Genomic DNA, 20,457 nt, shown 5'->3' with positions numbered 1-20,457 from the left:
TTTATCTCGTTCCTTCATCTGGTACATAGCTCTCAGCCTTTTCATCTTGTCTATCTTTCTGTGAATGTTGAGATTAGTCTCTGATTTGAGGAAGATCAGTCTGGCTGGTTGCTGTGAGGAAGATGAGAGAAGAGTAAGAGTTGAAGCAGGAGGTCACGGAGGAAATGCAGAAGGTGATGGGCTGTGGATGGGTGGACCTGTTAGTGTCGGAGGGTCACCTGTGAAGGCAGGGGGGTCGCTGTGGCTCACTGTGAGGTCTGAGACACTGGTGGTGGCGGCTCTGGCAACTGATCATTGTTGTGGGCCCTCTAGGATGTTGCTGTCTTCTCGCTAAGGCCTGGAAAAACATGGAACGCTTCACTAATTTGTGTGTCATCCTTGCACAGGGGCCATGCTAATCTTCTCTGTATCATTCCAATTTTAGTATATGTGCTGCCATAGCGAGCACTGTAATATGTTTTGAAGTCAGGAAGTGTGAGACCTCCGTCTTTGTGCTTCTTTCTTAAGATTGTTATGGAATAAGTAATTTTTTTAATGTTTAAAGCAGTATGTGTTTGGTTTTTGTTTTCAACGTGTCTCTTCTTTTTCCTAGTGCCAGCTCTTTGATTTTAGTTTCCATTCTTATTTTATAATCTCTTTTAGATTTTGTCAACTACTCTACAATGTGTGGTATTAAGTTTATTAATGGTTGTGTCTGCTCTTCTCCTTCAAATGGTTTTATTTCTTGTGTGGTTTGTAATTTTTTATTGTGAACGCTTATTAAACTGGTGTTGTTTTCCCCATGTAAGTCAGGCACTCCCTTGTGGCTCAATTTTGCATTCACTTTTGCTTGGGCTTCAGGGGTTCAGCAGTAGTGGAGAAATTTTTATAATATCGTCTTGGCTTGAGTTTATTACACTCCCTATGCATTGTAACTTCTGATGCCGTTTCTCGTGTGGGGTTTCAATTTCACAAAAGATTTTATTTGTTTTCCATTTAAATTCCCAGCAATTTGTAAGCTTCCTTTTCTCTTCCCTGAGCTGATGGGTAGAGCTCTTCTAGTCCTCTTTATCCAGACAGGGAAATTCTTTCAGGAACTTTGCTCTGTGCAGGAATTTTTTCCTACCTCACACTGCCCCTGGGCCATATCTCCTTTTCCTACCTTCAGGGTAGAACACACCCCTCCTACGACCCCACTCCCACCGCCATCTGACTCTGTTCCCAGCCCTAGCATCCAGGGCTGATATCCATACCCATGCTGCCTTGGGCTTCTCTCTCAACAGTTATTAGAATTACCACTCAGTGTTTGAGTTCTTTTTTCATCTTGGTTTCTTAAGGCTTTTCTCTTCCTTGCTCTCCTTTTCTTTCCTTCCTTCTTCTGAGTTGATTATGTGTTCTCTATTATTGCTCTGTGCTTTTACACAGCATTTCTATGTGTTTTCAGTTGGATCAATAGTATCTGTGTGTGGAAGTGATGGTAATGGAAGGAAGCAACTGAATTCAGCTCATGTTGTCTGAGGATCTTGAGTGATCTTCTAAAAATAAAATATATCTTGTCATCCCCAGGTTAAAGCCTGCTGATGACTTGCTATTGCACTTGGGTAGGTAAACTCCAAAGTCCTTATTTTGGCTTAAAGTGTCCCATATGAGTTGACTCCTATCTCCCTTTGCAACCAGAGGTTATGGTACTTCCCCCCTCATTCAAAGCAGCCTTCTTTCTTTCCTTAGAGTTGTTGCTTCTGCCTGGAATGGACATCTCCATCCAGATGTCCAGATGACAGAATTTTCACCTTCCTAAAGAGGCTTTCCCTGGGACTTCCCTGGTGGTCCAGTGGTTAAGAATCCACCCTCCAGTGCAAGGGACACGGGTTCAATCCCTGGTTGGGGAACTAAGATCCCACATGCCATGGGGCAACTAAGCCTGTGTGCCGCAACTAGAGAGCCTGTGAGCCACAACTAGATAGCCCACACACCACAACTACAGAGCCCATGCGCTCTGCAGCCCACACGCTACAACTAGACAGAAGCCTGTGCACCGCAACAAAGAGCCCGCACGCTGCGATGAAGATCCCGTGTGCCACAACTAAGACCCGATGCAGCCAAAAATAAATAAATATTTTTGAAAAAGGCTTTCCCTGACTACCCTACCAAAAGTACAACCCCACTCCTTCCTCTAATATCACCCCGATTCATAGTCTTCATGACACTTATCACTATGTTAATTAATATTAATTTAAGTTTTTACTTGTTCATTATTCATTTTGGAGGCCAGTTGGACAGCAGTTGCTGATGGAGAAGCAAAGAAATAATCAAGGATGAATCCTAGATCTGGGGCTTGAGCAAGTGAGCAGATGCTTCTGAGAGAAATAGGTATAGGATGGAAATCAAGAGTTGTTTTTAAAAGGCTCATGTTTGAGATTTCTATTCCTCATCCTAATGGATACATCAAGTGGGAAGTTGCATATAAAAGTCTGGAAGTCAAGCGAAAATCAGGGATGGAGATTTGAGATTTGAGATTTGGGCATCATCAGCATACAGATAATATTTAAAATCATATGACAGTAGTACCCAGGGAAAGAGTGAAGAGTCATTAGAAAAGAGAAGGTAATACATCTTTTAAAGCAATCACCAGTGTGGCATAGCTAGAGCTGCAAGGTAATTCCATTGAACAAATATGCACAAAACAAGGGAGGGCCTTTTGATGAAGAAATTAAGCAGCATGTTCCAAACTTTATTTAATTAGCTTACCTCTTACTCTTGTCAGTGGGAAGTTTGGTGCATGGAAACTCCAGTGATGGTCACTGTAGATTTCCAAAGGAGGAGAAATAAACTTTCTGACTCTGTCTCCAACAGAACTTGACCAAATGTAACAAGGATTTCATGAATATTGATTCGTTCCTTCTTTTCCATAGGAATTGGTGTGGGATATTCTGACAGAGATGACACATTGTTTTTGTCCAACACAAACAGTTATGTTAGAAATCTCTGGGAAGCTTTATCTTGGCAGTATCCCTGAAGGCTAGAGAATGGACCAGAAGAGAATTTTCTTCTCTCCTTGTTTTGGGGAGACTAAATTATACAGTTAAGCAAGTTATTTGGACTTCAGAGGAGCAGAGTAGTACTAAATTTCTTCAGACAATTTAGTTCAAGGTGGGAATTATGCTCTGTTGTTTTGAGATATGTGATAAGGCTGAAAAATTGTCAACTGTGGTCCTGGTAATAGAATGAACAGGCTCTCTTTCTGCTCTGAATTCCTTGAGCTACAGATCAAATCTTGCTTTTAAATCTAACTTACTTACTGCTCTCATTGTCTTCTAGACTTATTTAGGCTATAAAAGGTTTGCTTAGAGATATGGATTGTTTATGCTTATGGTGTGGCTGCAACTTGCAGTATATCCATGCCTTTGCTTTATGATTTCAGTCAAAACAAAATTAAAGAATCATAATCACCCATGTTCAGGAAGTAATGAGGAATATTTTAAAGTTCATGTTTTCATAGATCTTTTGTCAAGAATAGGACTGAAGTTCCAAATGAGATGCATTTTCTATAATGCATGTGGTGGCCCGTCCTGAAATAGCTATTGTTTTTGTCATTCTGATTTGTTGGGAAGACAGTTGAATATTAAACAATAAAAAATAAGTTTTTGTACATGACATTTCATTTTTGGATAACCAGCAACCAAAATTCTCAGGCATTGATTGGGGTTAGTATATTCATCTCCACAGGTGTCCAGAAATGAAATGAAATGTCACCTAAAGCAGTAGACACACTTCATTACTATTATACCCCAAATTTCCTCCAGTAAAATATTTTATTAAAATTAAATGAAAAACCAAAAGCTGCACAATGATTGTTCCAGCAGCTTTAATGGGTTTTAGGATGGAGCACACCTCCTGCAATTCTACAGTGGATATTTTATTATGCACAAGACAGTTATTCAGAGAATATTATACTATTCTTTCCTCATGTTTTTGGCTGTGTATTGAATCAACTAAATTGCCACTTATAAATTTCTGCTTAAAATCTCTGAGAAAATAGCTTTTGTTTCTATTTATAGGTGCGATATATACTTCCTGAAAATGTTTTCCCTCCTAATCATTCTCTCCTTTCTCATCATCTAGTTGTTCATTTAGCAAATATTTATTTATGTGCTGTGTTCATTCTTAGGGATAATCAAAGTTCCTAGGCCCTTATGGAGCTTATAATTTAGCCAAGTAGTCACATGACAACAAAACAACAGTGACAGAAACAGCTTGTTATACTTATTAAATGTTTACTATTTGCCAGATATTATTCTAGGTGAGGTCATGTATTAAATCACATAATCATTACTTTAAGATGTGGGAAAGTCCTATGAGATAGGTTCCATTTTTATCCCCATTTTATGGAAAAGGAAACACAGCTGCAGGGAAGTTTTAAGTAACTTACCCAATGTCACATGGCTAGAAGTGGCACTAACGATACAAGGTAATGAGATATAGGATGTTACGGGTATTGTGAAGATCTGATATAGAGGCTCCTGACCTGGTGTCTTAGTCTGCTCAGGCTGCCATAACAAAATACCATAGGTTGGGTGTGGGTGTGAAACAACAGAGATTTATTTTCTCACAGTTCTGGAAGCTGGAAAGTCCAAGATCAAGCTTTGGCAGGGCTCAGTTTCTGATAAGGGCTTTCTTTTCTGGCTTGTAGGTGGCTACCTTCTTCTTGTGTCCTCACATAGGAGAAAGAGAGCAAGCTTTCCAATACTCTTCTTTTAAGGGCACTAATCCCATCCTGAGGGCCCCCTCCTCATAACCTCATCTAAACCTAATTACCTCCCAAAGGCTCCAGCTCCAGATACTATCACATTGGAGGTTAGGGCTTCAACACATGAATTTTTGGGGAACATAATTCAGCCATAGCACCAGGTTTTAGAAGTTTTCCAGGTCAAGGATTACAGACCCCTCTCCAGATGAGAAATAATGTTTAACAGCTATGAATAAGACTATTTAAAAAATATCTATCTTTGCTATATCCCAAAAGAATTATAATGGGTTACTGTGTGGATTAGCTTTTTAAGGCCTTTAAGCTTTGGTTTTTTCATCTATAATTTGGGAGGAGAGTTGTATACTTACATATCTACAGCATTTCTATATGTTAACAGTATATATTTCCATATATGAATATATATGTGAATGGTAAGGTGTGCATGTATGTGTGTGGGGTAGTCAGCGATCTTTTTTGGTATTTTCATATGTGAAGCACTTTTTTTAAAAATAAATTTATTTATTCATTTATTTACTTTTGGCTGTGTTGGGTCTTTGTTGCTACACCCAAGCTTTTTCTAGTTGTGGTGAGTAGGGGCTATGCTTTGTTGCGGTGTGTGGGCTTCTCATTGCGGTGGCTTCTCTTGTTGCAGAGCATGGGCTCTAGGTGTACAGGCTTCAGTAGTTGTGGCACATGGGCTCAGTAGTTGTGGCTTGCGGGCTCTAGAGAGCAGGCTCAGTAGTTGTGGTGCAACGGCTTAGTTGCTCCACTGCATGTGGGATCTTCCCGGACCAGGGCTTGAACCCATGTCCCCAGCATTGGCAGGTGGATTCCTAACCCCTGCGCCACCAGGGAAGTCCTCATATGTGCAGCACTTTTTAAAGTGCTTTTTAAAGCACTTGGTAAAGTAAATATGTTTTATCTCACCTGATCATCACAAGTGAGGTGTTATTTTTATTGTCATTTTTACATGTGTAGAAATCTAAGCTAAGAGATCAAGTTTCTTTCCTTTTCAAGGTCTTGCATGCAGTTGGTACGTGGCCAAGCCAAGGTAAGGTACAAGCTGCAGACTTCTGATTCTGGGTCAGCACTTTTCGTCTGTCCCACGGCTGCCTGGTGCTGGAGTACATTTTGCCTGACACCTGGGCTCTGAAAAAGATATTTATTCTCTCGTATGCTCAGCTGACATTTCATTTTGCTTCCTTGCCATCCATGACTACACCACAGTGTTCAGCGTTTCAGTACATTTTTGAAGTATTGATTTTCAGCTGGCCCCCATCTCAAAGACCCTACCACACACCCATTTCTATTTGCCTCACTTGAGCTCACCATATATTGTTACTAAGAGTTCCTGGTTTACCCTTGCTCAGTTTACATGCAGACTTGCAGAGTTTTACCACAGCTCCAGTACTAGAAAAATAGCCGAGTTTCAGAAATGGGAGCAGGTTTTGCTGATTTTTAAGGTTAAAATAATCCTCTTTATACACGTAGAAATATATGCATTTGAATCGTTTCATAAAATCTATATATTGGGTAATATAATACCTTTTTTTAAGTGAAATATTTCTTCTTTATTTGCCCTTACCTACTTTCCTGACCCATGTCAGCCTCCACCCCCAGCTAGTCCATGTGTATAATCTAGCATGTGCCCTTCTAAATAATTCTCAGTGCTCAGCTTGTAAAGTCACATGTAAAGTCACATGTTTATATATGTGTGTGTTTTACAAAAACAGATCATTGTTCTACAAAAATGGGTTCATATTATTATTCTTACATGCACTTTACATCTTCTTGCTTTTTTCTTTCAACATGAGATCATGGAAAATGCTCCAGGTCAACTGTCAGAACTCTAGTTATTCTTTCAGTATTTTAAAATTCAAACTGGAAAATTTAAGACATATACAAAGATAGAGAAAATAATATGTTGAATCCCCATTGCCCATCAGCTGGCTTCAACAACTATTGGCATTTTGTTAATCTTATTTCATCTATTCTGCCTGACTTAATTTTTTTTTTCGTTTATTTTTTGCTGGAATATTTTTTTAAGCAAACCTAGACTTTGTTATTTTTATGCAGTAAACACTTCAGTATTTTTCACTAACAGAGATGTTTAAAAAAACATAACCATATACCATTATCAGTTAAAATTTATAATGGTTCTTTAAAATCATCTATTATCCAGTTCATGTTCAAATCCCCCCAATTGCCTCAAAAATGTCCTCTTTCAATAGTTGGTTTGCTTGAGGATTTGAATGCCAAACATTGCATTTTCCTGATAAGTCTTATGAATTGCTTTTAAATTTATGACAGTTTTCCCTTCCCCTCCCCCTTTAATGCCCCAATTATTGAAGAAACCAGGTTATTTTCTTTGTAGAACTTCCCACCTTCTAGATTTGGCTTATTGTATCCTTATGGTGTCAATAACACATTCTTCTACCACGTTTTTCCTTTACATACTTACTTGAATATAGAGGATTGACTAGATTCAGGTTCAGTTCTTTATTTTTTTATTAATTTATTTTTATTTTTGGCTCTTTTGGGTCTGTTGCTGCGCGCAGGCTTTCTCTAGTTGCAGTGAGCAGGGGCTACTCTTTGTTGCGGTGCAGGGGCTTCTCATTGTGGTTGCTTCTCTTGTTGCAGAGCACAGGCTCTAGGCGTGCAGGCTTCAGTAGTTGTGGCACATGGGTTCAGTAGTTGTGGCTCGTGGGCTCTAGAGCGCAGACTCAGTAGTTGTGGCGCACAGGCTTAGTTGCTCTGCAGCATGTGGGGTCTTCCTGGACCAGGGCTCGAACCCGTGTTTCGTGCATCGGCAGGCGGATTCTTAACCACTGCACAACCAGGGAAGTCCAAGTTCAGTTCTTTTAGCAACAACACTTAATAGCTGGTGCTGTGTGCTTCCTCTTGCATCAGCGTTGGGAAGAATAGAACATTGGCTGGCCTGCTTTAAGTGACATTGAAATACATCAGTGGGTTCAAGTGTGGTTAGCTTCCTCTCCCGTATAAACTTCCTCATTAACCTTTCCTAATGGTTTTAGCATTCAGAATTGAACATTAGTTACATCCATTATTTCACTCAGAGTTGAAAAATGATTTTCTAAATCTATTAATATTTTTCTGCATTTATTCTCTGGAATTATTCTATGAAGACCTCTCCCTTGTCAATCGTTGGTAATCCCAAAGAGCAACTGTATAGGAAGGGCAGAATAAAGGCTTGATCCTTTCCTTTTATTTGTCAATTTTATGAAAAATGAGTTGGTGCTTTAACAACCCCCAGTGATAGCCAGTTACATTTTTGGACTTGCAGATTTTCATATCTATATGTTTTATTTGAAGCTATTATTTTATTTGCTGTCCAAATGGTTCCATCCTTGGCCAATGGAAAGCCCTCAGATTTTCCATGCTTTCTGCTTTCTTTCCATCTGCTTTCACCAGATCTAGACTGAGTCATTTCTCCAAGGAGGAATGTTCCCTTTTAGTGGAAAATAATATTTAGAGACCACAATCTTGGTTCTAGAAGTAAATTTATTATCTTTTTAATGGGTCTGTGATACTCTGTGACATACCGTGATATATTTAACCATTCTCTATTGCTGGCATTCACCTTTACCCCAGTTTTGTTAGATTCTGCCATTCAACTGCAAAGCCATATAGAAGATACAAGAAAACTGTTTAAGAAACTTGCTATGGTCCTTGTATCATTAACAGAAGTTGAAAAATTGAAAACCAATGCTAGGAGAGTTGAAATTCTTAATAGAAATCTGGTAACCAAGCAGTTCTTGGGCATTATGTGAGGACTAAAGGAAAATAACACTTCTTCAGGTAGATAAAGAATTTCTTCTCTACTTCCTGGAGCTGATCTTTAACAAGATGAGAAGCTGATACTCTTTTCTCCTTTCCTCTCTTGGAGAAGAATTTTCCTTCCTTCCCTCAGGGATCTTAGTGGAAACATATTTTCTGTTTGCTTTTTCTAACTGTCCTTCTGGCAAAGGGATGCACACTAGCTCTCCAAGCCACGAAGCAGCTTGGACCCCTCATCAGCCCCATACAACTTTGGATGGAGGTGCAGCTGTGTGCCATATTGGCAGTACATTTTATTCTTGCAGAGGGCATTATAGCTTTTTTGATTCTATGTTTTATTTCTTTGCCAATCATCAGATGGTGTGCAGTGGAGGAAACAAAATTTATTGAGAGCTTTAGGCTCTGTGACTAGGAATAACCATTCAGCTGGTTACAGAGTTCCCCAGATGCACCATGGTATATAACCCTGACTTTCTAGTTCATCGTAAAATCACAACACTATACTAACTCTGCCAACTGGCCTTCTTTTCAGTATCTACATAAAAAAGAAAGGTATTGGTAACACTCTTCTGATAATAAAGCTTTTGATAATACTGATTGACTTTACAAAAAAACTTTTATGGTACTATAATATACATTACAGAAAATTACACATAAAGTACAGCCTCTTCAAACTGAACACACTCATATAATCAGCATTTGGATCAATAAATAGTTCATTATAAGCACCCCCAAAGCCTTGTTATGTTCCTTTCAGTATCTCCCCTTCTACTTCCAAGGACTGCTATCATCCTGATCCCTAAAAGCATAGATTACTTTTTGCTGGCATTGTACTTATGTAAATAGAATAGTATAGTATATACTCTTTTGCATCTGGCTTATTTCTCTAAACATTTGTAAGATTCAACCATATGAATATGTGTAATTGTAGATCGTTCATTTTAACTGTCATATGGGATTCTGTTGTGTGTCTCTACTACAATTCATGTATCCATCTTCTGTTTATGAGCATTTGGGTAGTTTCCAACTTGGGGCTATTAAAATAGTGTTGCTGTCAGCATTCTAGTATGTGCCTTTGCTGAACATACATGTGCATTTCTGTTGGATCTACACCTAGAAGGGAAAGTTATGGTCACAGTGTATGCAGTATGTTCTGCTTTATTAGATAATGCCAAATAGTTTTCCAAAGTGGTTGAACCAAATCAAACACCCATCAGCAGTGTGTGAGACCTCACTGAGACTTGGTATTTTCCATCATTTTCATTTATATGTATATGTTTTTTTCCTTTTTTAAATTTTATTTTTTATTGAATGGAAGATTCTTTAAATTCTACAGTGCTTTACAATTTTCAAAGGTTTCTCACACATGATTTCATATGATCCCATAATAACCCCCTTTTTTTCCCCTACTCCTACTGTAACCACTGGTTTATTCTCTATATCTGTGAGTCTGCTTCTTTTTTGTTTCGTTCACTAGTTTTTTGTATTTTTTAGATTCCACCCATAAGTGGTATCACACAGTATTTGACTTTCCCTCTCTGACTTATTTCACTTAGCATAGTGCCCTCCATGTCTATTCATGTTGCTGCAAATGGCAAAATTTCATCCTTTTTATGGCTGAATAATATTCCATTGTATATATGTATATATATGTATATATACATATATATATATATGCCACATCTTCTTTATCCATTGATCTGTTGATGGACACTTAGGTTGCTTCCATACCATGGCAATTGCAAATAATGCTGCTATGAACATTGGGGTGCATGTATGTTTTCAAATTAGTGTTTTTATTTTTTTCAGGTATATACCCAGGAGTGGGATTGTTGGGTCATATGGTAGCTCTATTTTTAGTTTTTTGAGAAACCTTAATTTATATATATATATATATATATATATATATATATGTATGTATATACTTTTGAGTGGAAAGAAGATTCCCAGAGTAGAGAAGACTTTCTAATACCAACCTCCCGGTTCTGTCTGAAGTGTAGCAATAGTTATGGAGTCGTCTAGGCTGGGTCTCTGACAACACCATAATTTATCTCATTGATGATGAAGGATGGGCCAGATGGATACAAACAGCTTTTGAATACCATCAAGGAGAAGAAGCCTATGAATTTACTGACTTTAGAGAGCAGTCAACTGTTGCCTTCTGATGTTTATTATTATATAAATTTTATGACAAAAATAAAGATGGTAAAAAAAAAATCACAATTCCATAACTGTAACACAATAATAATACTTGAGTTCACTCATCCACAAACATATCTGAATTATATATGGTTGTAATCATAATCTAGACATAATTTCATATGATGTGTTTTTGAACTGAACGTTGTATCTAAAGACTCTCTCATGTTGTTTCAGTATTTCTTTATTATAAATTTAGATTGCTTCCAAAGTTTTACTATTCTAGGGAGGTCTGTAGAAAATATCTTCATCAGCTTACCTTTCCTTTTTTTAAAAAAAATTCTTGAGGCTAAATTCTTAAGAGTGGGATTACTGAATAGAAAATTATCTTCTTTTTGGCTCTGGATTTATCATACATCTTGTTTCCAAATGGCTCTCCATAATTTATGCAAGTGGAATCCAGTCTTCTTGGAAACCAAAATAGCTTAGTTTTACTTATAGCAACACACACTTTGTTAGGTTCATGAACAAATAAAATGTACAACATATTGTAAAAGTAAATTCCTTGCATATGGAAGATTTAAAAGTTCTTTCTTTATTTGTAATATCCAAATCTGGGAACAATCCAAATTTCCACTAGTAGATCAATAGATATCTAAATTGTGGTACATCCATACAATGGAATACTGTTTAGCAATTAAAAGGAAGGAATCATTGTTACATGTGGCAACATGGATGAATTACAAAATAATTATGCTCAGTGAAAGAAGCCAGACCAAAAAAGAGTGCATATTGTCTGATTCCATTGTACTATCTTTAAAAAATGGAAACTAATCATAGTGACAGAAAGCAGATCAGTGATTGCCTGGGGACACTGAGGTGGGGGTGGAGAGGGGCAAGAAGGACGGATTACAAAGGAGCATGGAAAATTTGGGGGTTGATGGATATGTTTACAGTAAGTCCCCTACATATGAACGAGTTTGTTCCAAGAGCATGTTCATAAGTCCAATTTGTTCATAAGTCCAACAAAGTTAGCCTAGGTACCCAGCTAACACAATCGGCTATATACTGCTGCTTTTATGCTTGCTTCTGGACATCCTGGGCTTGAAATAAAGATACTGCACTACTGTACTCTATACAGTACTGTACAGTAAAGTACACAAAAGCACAGCCACTTGTAGAGGAAGCACACATATGACAGTGTCCTCCAGATTTGTGAACTAATTTTTATGTGGTTGGACATGCTAACCCACGTTCGCATCTTTGAAAGTTTGCAACTTGAAGGTTTGTATGTAGGGCACTTACTGTACATGATTGTGATGATAGTTTCCTGAACATACAGTCGGTCCACCATATCTGCAGGTTCTGTATCAGCAGATTCAACCAACAGAGGATCAAAAATGTTGGGAAAAACAAAAAAATTCTAGAAACTACCAAACACCAAAACTAGAATTTGTGATGCTTTAGCACCTATTTACATAGCATTTACATTGTATTTGCAATTATTTATATAGCATTTACATTGTATTAGGTATTATAAGTAATCTAGAGATGATTTAAAGTATACGAGAGGGGAGACCTCAAGATGGTGGAGGAGTAAGATGTAGAGATCACCTTCTTCCCCACACATACATCAGAAATACATCTACGTGTGGAACAACTCCTACAGAACACCTACTGAATGCTGGCAGAAGACCTCAGACTTCCCCAAAGGCAAGACATTCCCCACATACCTGGGTAAGGAAAAAGAGAAAAGGAAAAACAGAGACAAAAGAGTAGGGATGGGACCTGCACCTCTGGGAGGGAGCTGTGAAGCAGGAAAAGTTTCCACACACTCGGAAGCCCATTCGCTGGTGGAGACGGGGGGTGGGTGGTGGGAAACTTCGGAGCCACGGAGGAGAGCGCAGCAACATGGGTGCAGAGGGCAAAGCGGAGAGATTCCCACACAGAGGATAAGTGCCGACCAGTACTAACCAGCCTGAGAGGCTTGTCTGCTCACCCACCGGAGTGGGTGGGGGCTGGGAGCCGAGGCTCAGGCTTCGGAGGTCAGATCCCAGGGAGAGGACTGGGGTTGGATGTGTGAACACAACCTGAAGGGGGCTAGTGCACCACAGCTAGCCGGGAGGGAGTTGGGGGAAAAGTCTGGACCTGCCAAAGAGGCAAGAGACCATTGTTTCGGGGTGCGCGAAGAGAGGGATTCAGAGCACTGCCTAAGGGAGCTCCAGAGACAGGCATGAGCTGCGGCTATCAGCGTGGACCCCAGAGACGGGCATGAAACACTAAGGCTGCTGCTGTAGCCACCAAGAAGCCTGTGTGCAACCACAGGTCGCTCTCCACACCTCCGCTCCTGGGACCCTGTGCAGCCCGCCACTGCCAGGGTCCCAGTGTTCCAGGGACAACTTCCCTGGGAGAATAGGAGGTGCGCCTCAGGCTGTTGCAACGTCATGCTGGCCTCTGCCGCCGCAGGCTCGCCCTGCATTCCGTACCTCTCCCTTCGCCCAGCCTGAGTGAGCCAGAGCCCCCTAATCAGCTGCTACTTTAACCCCGTCCTGTCTGGATGGGGAACAGGTGCCCTCAGGTGACCTACACACAGAGGCAGGGCCAAATCCAAAGCTGAACCCCAGGAGCTGTCTGAACAAAGAAGAGAAAGGGAAATTTCTCCCAGCAGCCTCAGGACCAGTGGATTAAGTCTCCACAATCAACTTGATGTACCCTGCATCTCTGGAATACCTGAATAGAAAATGAATCATCCCAAAATTGAGGTGGTGGACTTTGGGAGGAACTGTAGACTTGGGGTTTGCTTTCTGCATCTCATTTGTTTCTGGTTTTATGTTTATCTTAGTTTAGTATTTAGAGTTTATTATCATTGGTAGATCTATTTATTGATTTGGTTGCTGTCTTCCTTTTTCTTTAATATATACATATATATATGCTTTTCCTTTTTCTCTTTTTGTGGGTGTGTATGTGTATGCTTCTTTGTGTGATTTTGTCTGTATAGCTTTGCTTTTCCATTTGTCCTAGGGTTCTGTCGGTCCATTTTTTTTGTTCGTTTGTTTTTAGTATAGTTTTAAGAGCTTGTTATAATTGGTGGATTTGTTTTTTGGTTTTATTGCTCTCTTCTTTTTTTTTCTTTTTTTAGTTACTTTAAATTTTTAAAAATTAAAAAAATTTTATTTTAATAACTTTCCTTCCTTCCTTCCTTCCTTCCTTCCTTCCTTCCTTCTTTCCTTCTCCCCTCCCTCCCGCCCTCCCTTCCTTCTTTTCTTTTCTTTCTTTCTCCCTATTCTTCTGAGCTGGGTGGCTGACAGGGTCTTCGTGCTCTGGCTAGGTGTCAGGCCTGTGCCTCTGAGGTGGGAGAGCTGAATTCAGGACATTGGTACACCAGAGACCTCCCAGCTCTATGTAATATCAAACGGCAGAGATCTCCAACTCAACGCTAAGACCCAGGTCCACTCAATGACCAGCAAGCTACAGTACTGAACACCCTATGCCAAACAACTAGCAAGACAGGAACACAACCCCACCCATTAGCAGAGAGGCTGCCTAATATCAAAATAAGGTCACAGACACCCCAAACCACACCACTGGACGTGGTCCTGCCCACCAGAAAGACAAGATTGAGCCTCATCCACTAGAACACAGGCACCAGTCCCCTCCACCAGGAAGCCTACACAATCCACTGAACCAACCATAGCCACTGGGGGCATACACCCAAAACAAAGGAAACTATGAACCTGCAGCCTGTGAAAAGGAGACCCCAAACACAGTAAGTTAAGCAAAATGAGAAGACAGAGAAACACACAGCAAATGAAGGAGCAAGGTAAAAACCCACCAGACAAAACAAATGAAGAGGGAATAGGCAGTCTACCTGAAAAAGAATTCAGAGTAATGATAGTAAAGATATCCAAAATCTTGGAAATAGAATGGAGAAAATATAAGAAACTTTTAACAGTGACCTAGAAGAACTAAAGAGCAAACAAACAATGATGAACAACACAATAAATGAAATTAAAAATTCTCTAGAAGGATTCAATAGAATAACTGAAGCAGAAGAACGTATAAGTGACCGGGAAGATAAAATAGTGGAAATAACTACCGCAGAGCAGAAAAGAATTGAGGACAGTCGCAGAGACCTCTGGGACAACATTAAACACACCAACCTTCGAATTATAGGGGTCCCAGAAGAAGAGAAAAGAAAGGGACTGAGAAAATACTTGAAGAGAGTATAGTTGAAAACATCCCTAATATGGGAAAGGAAACAGTCAATCAAGTCCAGGAAGCACAGAGAGTCCCATACAGAATAAATCCAAGGAGAAACACACCAAGACACATACTAAAAAAACTATCAAAAATTAAATACAAAGAAAGAATATTAAAAGCAGCAAGGGAAAAACAACAAATAATATACAATGGAATCCCTATAAGGTTAACAGCTGATCTTCCAGCAGAAACTCTGCAACCCAGAAGGGACTGGCAGAACATATGTAAAGTGATGAAAGGGAAGAACCAACAACCAATATTACCCAGCAAGGATCTCATTCGGATTTGATGGAGAAATTAAAACCTTTACAGACAAGCAAAAGCTAAGAGAATTCAGCACCACCAAACCAGCTTTACAACACATGCTAAAGGAACTTCTCTAGGCAGGAAACACAAGAGAAGGAAAAGACCTACAATAACACACCCAAAACAATTTAAAAAAACGGTACTAGGAACATACATATCGATAACTACCTTAAATGTAAATGGATTAACCACTCCAGCCAAAAGACATAGACTGGCTGAATGGATACAAAAACAGGACCCATATATATGCTGTCTAGAAGAGGCCCACTTCAGACCTAGGGACCCATACAGACTGAAAGTGAGGGGATGGAAAAAGATATTCTATGCAAATGGAAATCAGAAGAAAGCTGGAATAGCAATTCTCATACCAGAGAAAATAGACTTTAAAATAAAGACTATTACAAGAGCCAAAGAAAGACACTACATGATGATCAAGGAATCAATCCAAGAAGAAGATATAACAATTGTAAATATTTAGGCAGCCAACATAGGAGCACCTCAATACATAATGCAAATGATAGCAGCCATAGAAAGGGAAATTGACAGTAACACAATCATAGTAGGGGACTTTTAACACCCCACTTTCACCAATGGACAGATCATCCAAAATGAAAATAAATAAGGAAACACAAGCTTTAAATGATACATTAAACAAGATGGACTTGATTGATATTTATAGGACATTCCATCCAAAAACAACAGAATACACTTTCTTCTCAAGTGCTCTTGGAACATTCTCCAGGATAGATCATATCTTGGGTCACAGATCAAGCCTTGGTAAATCTAAGAAAATTGAAATCGTATCAAGTATCTTTTCCGACCACAATGCCATGAGACTAGATATCAATTACCGGAAAAAATCTGTAAAAAATACAAACACATAGAGGCTAAACAATACATTAGTAAGTAACCAAGAGATCACTGAATAAATCAAAGAGGAAATCAAGAAATAACTAGAAACAAATGACAATGAAAACTCGATGGCCCAAAACCCATGGGATGCAGCAAAAGCAGCTCTAAGAGGGAAGTTTATAGCAATACAGTCCTACCTCAAGAAACAAGAAACATCTCAAATAAACAGCCTAAACTTACACCTAAAGCAATTAGAGAAGAACAAAAAAACCCCGAAGTTAGCAGAAGGAAAGAACATAAAGATCAGATCAGAAATAAATGAAAAAGAAATGAAGGAAACAATAGCAAAGATCAATAAAACTGAAAGCTGGTTCTCTGAGAAGATAAAAAAAATTGATAAACCATTAGCCAGACTCATCAAGAAAAAAAGGGAGAAGGCTCAAATCAACAAAATTAGTAATGAAAAAGGAGAAGTAACAACTGACACTCCAGAAATACAAAGGCTTATGAGAGATTACAAGAAACAACTGTATGCCAATAAAATGGACAACCTGGAAGAAATGGACAAATTCTTAGAAAAGCACAGCCATCTCAGACTGAACCAGGAAGAAATAGAAAATATAAAGAGACCAATCACAAGTACTGAAATTGAGACTGTGATGAAAAATCTTCCATCAAACAGAAGCGCAGGACTAGATGGCTTCACAGGCAAATTCTTTCCAACATTTAGAGAAGAGCTAAAACCTATCCTTCTCAAACTCTTCCAAAATGTAGCAGAGGGTGGAACTCTCCCAAACTCGTTCTACGAGGCCACCATCACCCTGATACCAAAACCAGACAAAGATGTCACAAAGAAAGAAAACTACAGGCCAATATCACTGCTGAACATAGATGCAAAAATCCTCAACCAAATACTAGCAAACAGAATCCAACAGCACATTAAAAGGATCATTCACCATGATCAAGTGGGGTTCATCCCAGGAATGCAAGGATTTTTCAATATACGCAAATCAATCAATGTGATAAACCATATTAACAAATTGAAGGTGAAAACCATATGATCATCTCAATAGATGCAGAAAAAGCTTTCGACAAAATTCAACACTGATTTATGACAAAAACTCTCCAGAAAGTAGGCATAGAGGGAACTTACTTCAACATAATAAAGGTCATATTTGACAAAGCCACAGCCAACATTGTTCTCAATGGTGAAAAACTGAAACCATTTCCTCTAACATCAGGAACAAGGCAAGGTTTTCCACTCTCACCGCTATTATTCAACATAGTTTTGGAAGTTTTAGGCACCATAATCAGAGAAGAAAAAGAAATAAAAGCAATCCAAATCGGAAAAGAAGAAGTAAATCTGTCACTGTTTGCAGATGACATGATACTATACATAGAGAATCCTAAATATGCTACCAGAATATTAGAGCTAATCAATGAATTTGGTAAAGTAGCAAGATACAAAATTAATGCACAGAAATCTCTTGCATTCCTATACACTAATGACGAAATATCTGAAAGAGAAATGAAGGAAACACTCCCATTTACCACTGCAGCAAAAAAGAATGAAATACCTAGGGATTAACCAACCTAAGGAGACAAAAGACCTGTATGCAGAAAACTATAAAACACTGATGAAAGAAATTAAAGATGATTCAAACAGATGGAGAGATATACCATGTTCTTGGATTGGAAGAATCAACATTGTGAAAATGACTCTACTACCCAAAGCAATCTACAGATTCAATGCAATCCCTATCAAACTACCACTGGCATTTTTCACAGAATTAGAACAAAAAATTTCCCAATTTGTATGTAAACACAAAAGACCCCGAATAGCCAAAGCAATGTTGAGAAAGAAAGTTGGAGCTGGAGGAATCAGGCTCCCTGACTTCAGACTATGCTACAAAGCTACGGTAATCAAGTCAGTATGGTACTGGCACAAAAACAGGTATATAGATCAACGGAACGGGATAGGATGCCCAGAGATAAACCCATGCACTTATGGTCACCTTATTTTTGATAAAGGAAGCAAGAATATACAATGGAGAAAAGACAGCCTCTTCAATAAGTAGTGCTGGGAAAACTGGACAGCTACATGTAAAAGAATGAAATTAGAACACTTCCTAACACCATACACAAAACTAAACTCCAAATGGATTAAAGACCTAAATGTGAGGCCAGACACTATAAAACTCTTAGAGGAAAATGTAGGCAAAACACTCTATGACCTAAATCACAGCAAGATCCTTCTTGACCCACCTCCTAGAGAAATGGAAATAAAAAGAAAAATAAACAAATGGGACCTAATGAAACTTAAAATCTTTCTTTTTGCACAGCAAAGGAAACCATAAACAAGACAAAAAGACAACCCTCAGAATGGGAGAAAATATTTGCAACTGAAGCAACTGACCAATGACTAATCTCCAAAATTTACAAGCAGCTCATGCAGCTCAATATCAAAAAAACAACCGAATCCAAAAATGGGCAGAAGACCTCAATAGACATTTCTCCAAAGAAGATACACAGATTGCCAACAAACACATGAAAGGATGCTCAACATCACTAATCATTAGAGAAATGCAAATCAAAATTACAATGAGATATCACCTCACACCAGTCAGAATGGCCATCATCAAAAAAATTTACAAACAAATGCTGGAGAGGGTGTGGAGAAAAGGGAACCCTCTTGCACTGTTGGTGGGAATGTAAATTGATACAGCCACTATGGAGAACCGTGTGGAGGTTCCTTAAAAAACTAAAAATAGAACTACCGTACGACCCAGCAATCCCACTACTGGGCATATACCCTGAGAAAACCGTAATTCAAAAAGAGTCATGTAGCACAGTGTTCATTTCAGGTCTATTTACAATAGCCAGCATGTGGAAGCAACCTAAGTGTCCATCAACAGACGAATGGATAAAGAAGATGTGGCACATATATACAATGGAACATTACTAAGCCATAAAAAGAAACGAAATTGAGTTATTTCTAGTGATGTGGATGGGCCTAGAGTCTGTCATACAGAGTGAAGTAAGTCAGAAAGAGAAAAAGGAATACTGTATGCTAACACATATATATGGAATCAAAAAAAAAAAAGGGTTCTGAAGAACCTAGGGGCAGGGCAGGAATAAAGATGCAGACATAGAGAATGGACGTGAGGACATGGGTAGTGGGAAGCTTAAGCTGGGACAAAGTGAGAGTGGCATGGACTATACACTACCAGATGCACAATAGATAGATAGTGGGAAGCAGCGCATAGCACAGGGAGATCAGCTCCGTGTTTTGTGACCACCTAGAGGGGTGGGGTAGGGAGGATGGGAGGGAGATTCAAGAGGGAGGAGATATGGGGATATATGTATATGTTTAGCTGATTTACTTTGTTATAAAGCAGAAACTAATACACCATTGTAAAGCGATTATACTCCAATAAAGATGTTTAAAAATAAGAAATTAAAACAGAAAAATTTAAAACATTGATTCATTTAAAAATAAGTTAATTACGTTTTAACATAAATTTTTGTTAATGAAAACTAAGTAAACTTTCCAAAACAAAGAAAAATAAATGAAGTATTCTAGAGAATGTGCTTAGGTTATATACAAATACTACACCATTTTATATAAGGGAATGGAGCATCTTCGGAGTTTGGTATCCACAGAGGTCCTGGAACCAATCTCCTGCAGATACAGAGGGACAACTGAATGCATATGTCCAAACGTATCAAGTTGTACAGTGTAAATACATGCACTTTACTCCGTATTAATTTTACCTCAATCAAGCTCTCTCAAAAAATAAAATTTATTGCTCAGTATTTCCAACTCTTTGAAGATCACATGCAAATGAGGAACATGAGTTGTTGTTAATTCATTATTATTAGGTAGTAATAATGGGTTTAAGGGACACAATATTGTACTTCCCCCTAAAATATATTCAAGTCCTAACCCCCACTACCTGGGAATGTGATCTTATTTGGAAAGAGGGACTTTGCAAGCACAATCAAGTTAGGATGAGGTCATACTGGATCAGGGTGGGCCTCGAATCTAATGCTTGGTATCCCCTAAGAGGAGAGGATGCATGGACAGACACACAGAGAGAATAATGCCATGTGTAGATAGAGGCAGAGACTGGAGTGATGTAGCTGTTCTGATCCCAGGAACACCAAGGATTGTTGACAGCTACTAGAAGCTGGGAAGAGGCAAGGAAGGATTCTTCTCTAGAACTTTCAGAGGGTACATGGCCCTGCTGACACCTTGATTTCAGACTTCTAGCCTGTAGAACTGTGGGAGAATACATTTTTGTTGTTTTGAAATTATCAGAAGTTATAATTTGTTACATCAGCCCTTGGAAACTAATACATATAGCAACATGCTT

At 38.8% G+C, this 20,457-nt stretch overlaps 1 non-coding gene across 1 annotated transcript; it reads right to left on the bottom strand.

The window, feature by feature from the left end:
- Window positions 1-341: 341 nt before the first annotated feature.
- Window positions 342-448, bottom strand: LOC113625856 (U6 spliceosomal RNA). Its single transcript, XR_003434906.1, has one exon. It is a non-coding gene; the product is annotated as a U6 spliceosomal RNA (small nuclear RNA).
- Window positions 449-20,457: the final 20,009 nt, after the last annotated feature.

This window comes from Aethalodelphis obliquidens, unplaced genomic scaffold (assembly GCF_003676395.1).
Source record: "Aethalodelphis obliquidens isolate GAN/ISIS:26980383/991018 unplaced genomic scaffold, ASM367639v1 scaffold16, whole genome shotgun sequence".
NCBI lineage: Eukaryota > Metazoa > Chordata > Mammalia > Artiodactyla > Delphinidae > Aethalodelphis > Aethalodelphis obliquidens.
The sequence above is the reverse complement of the archived record's forward strand: the minus strand, read 5'-3'. Positions and strand labels throughout refer to the sequence as shown.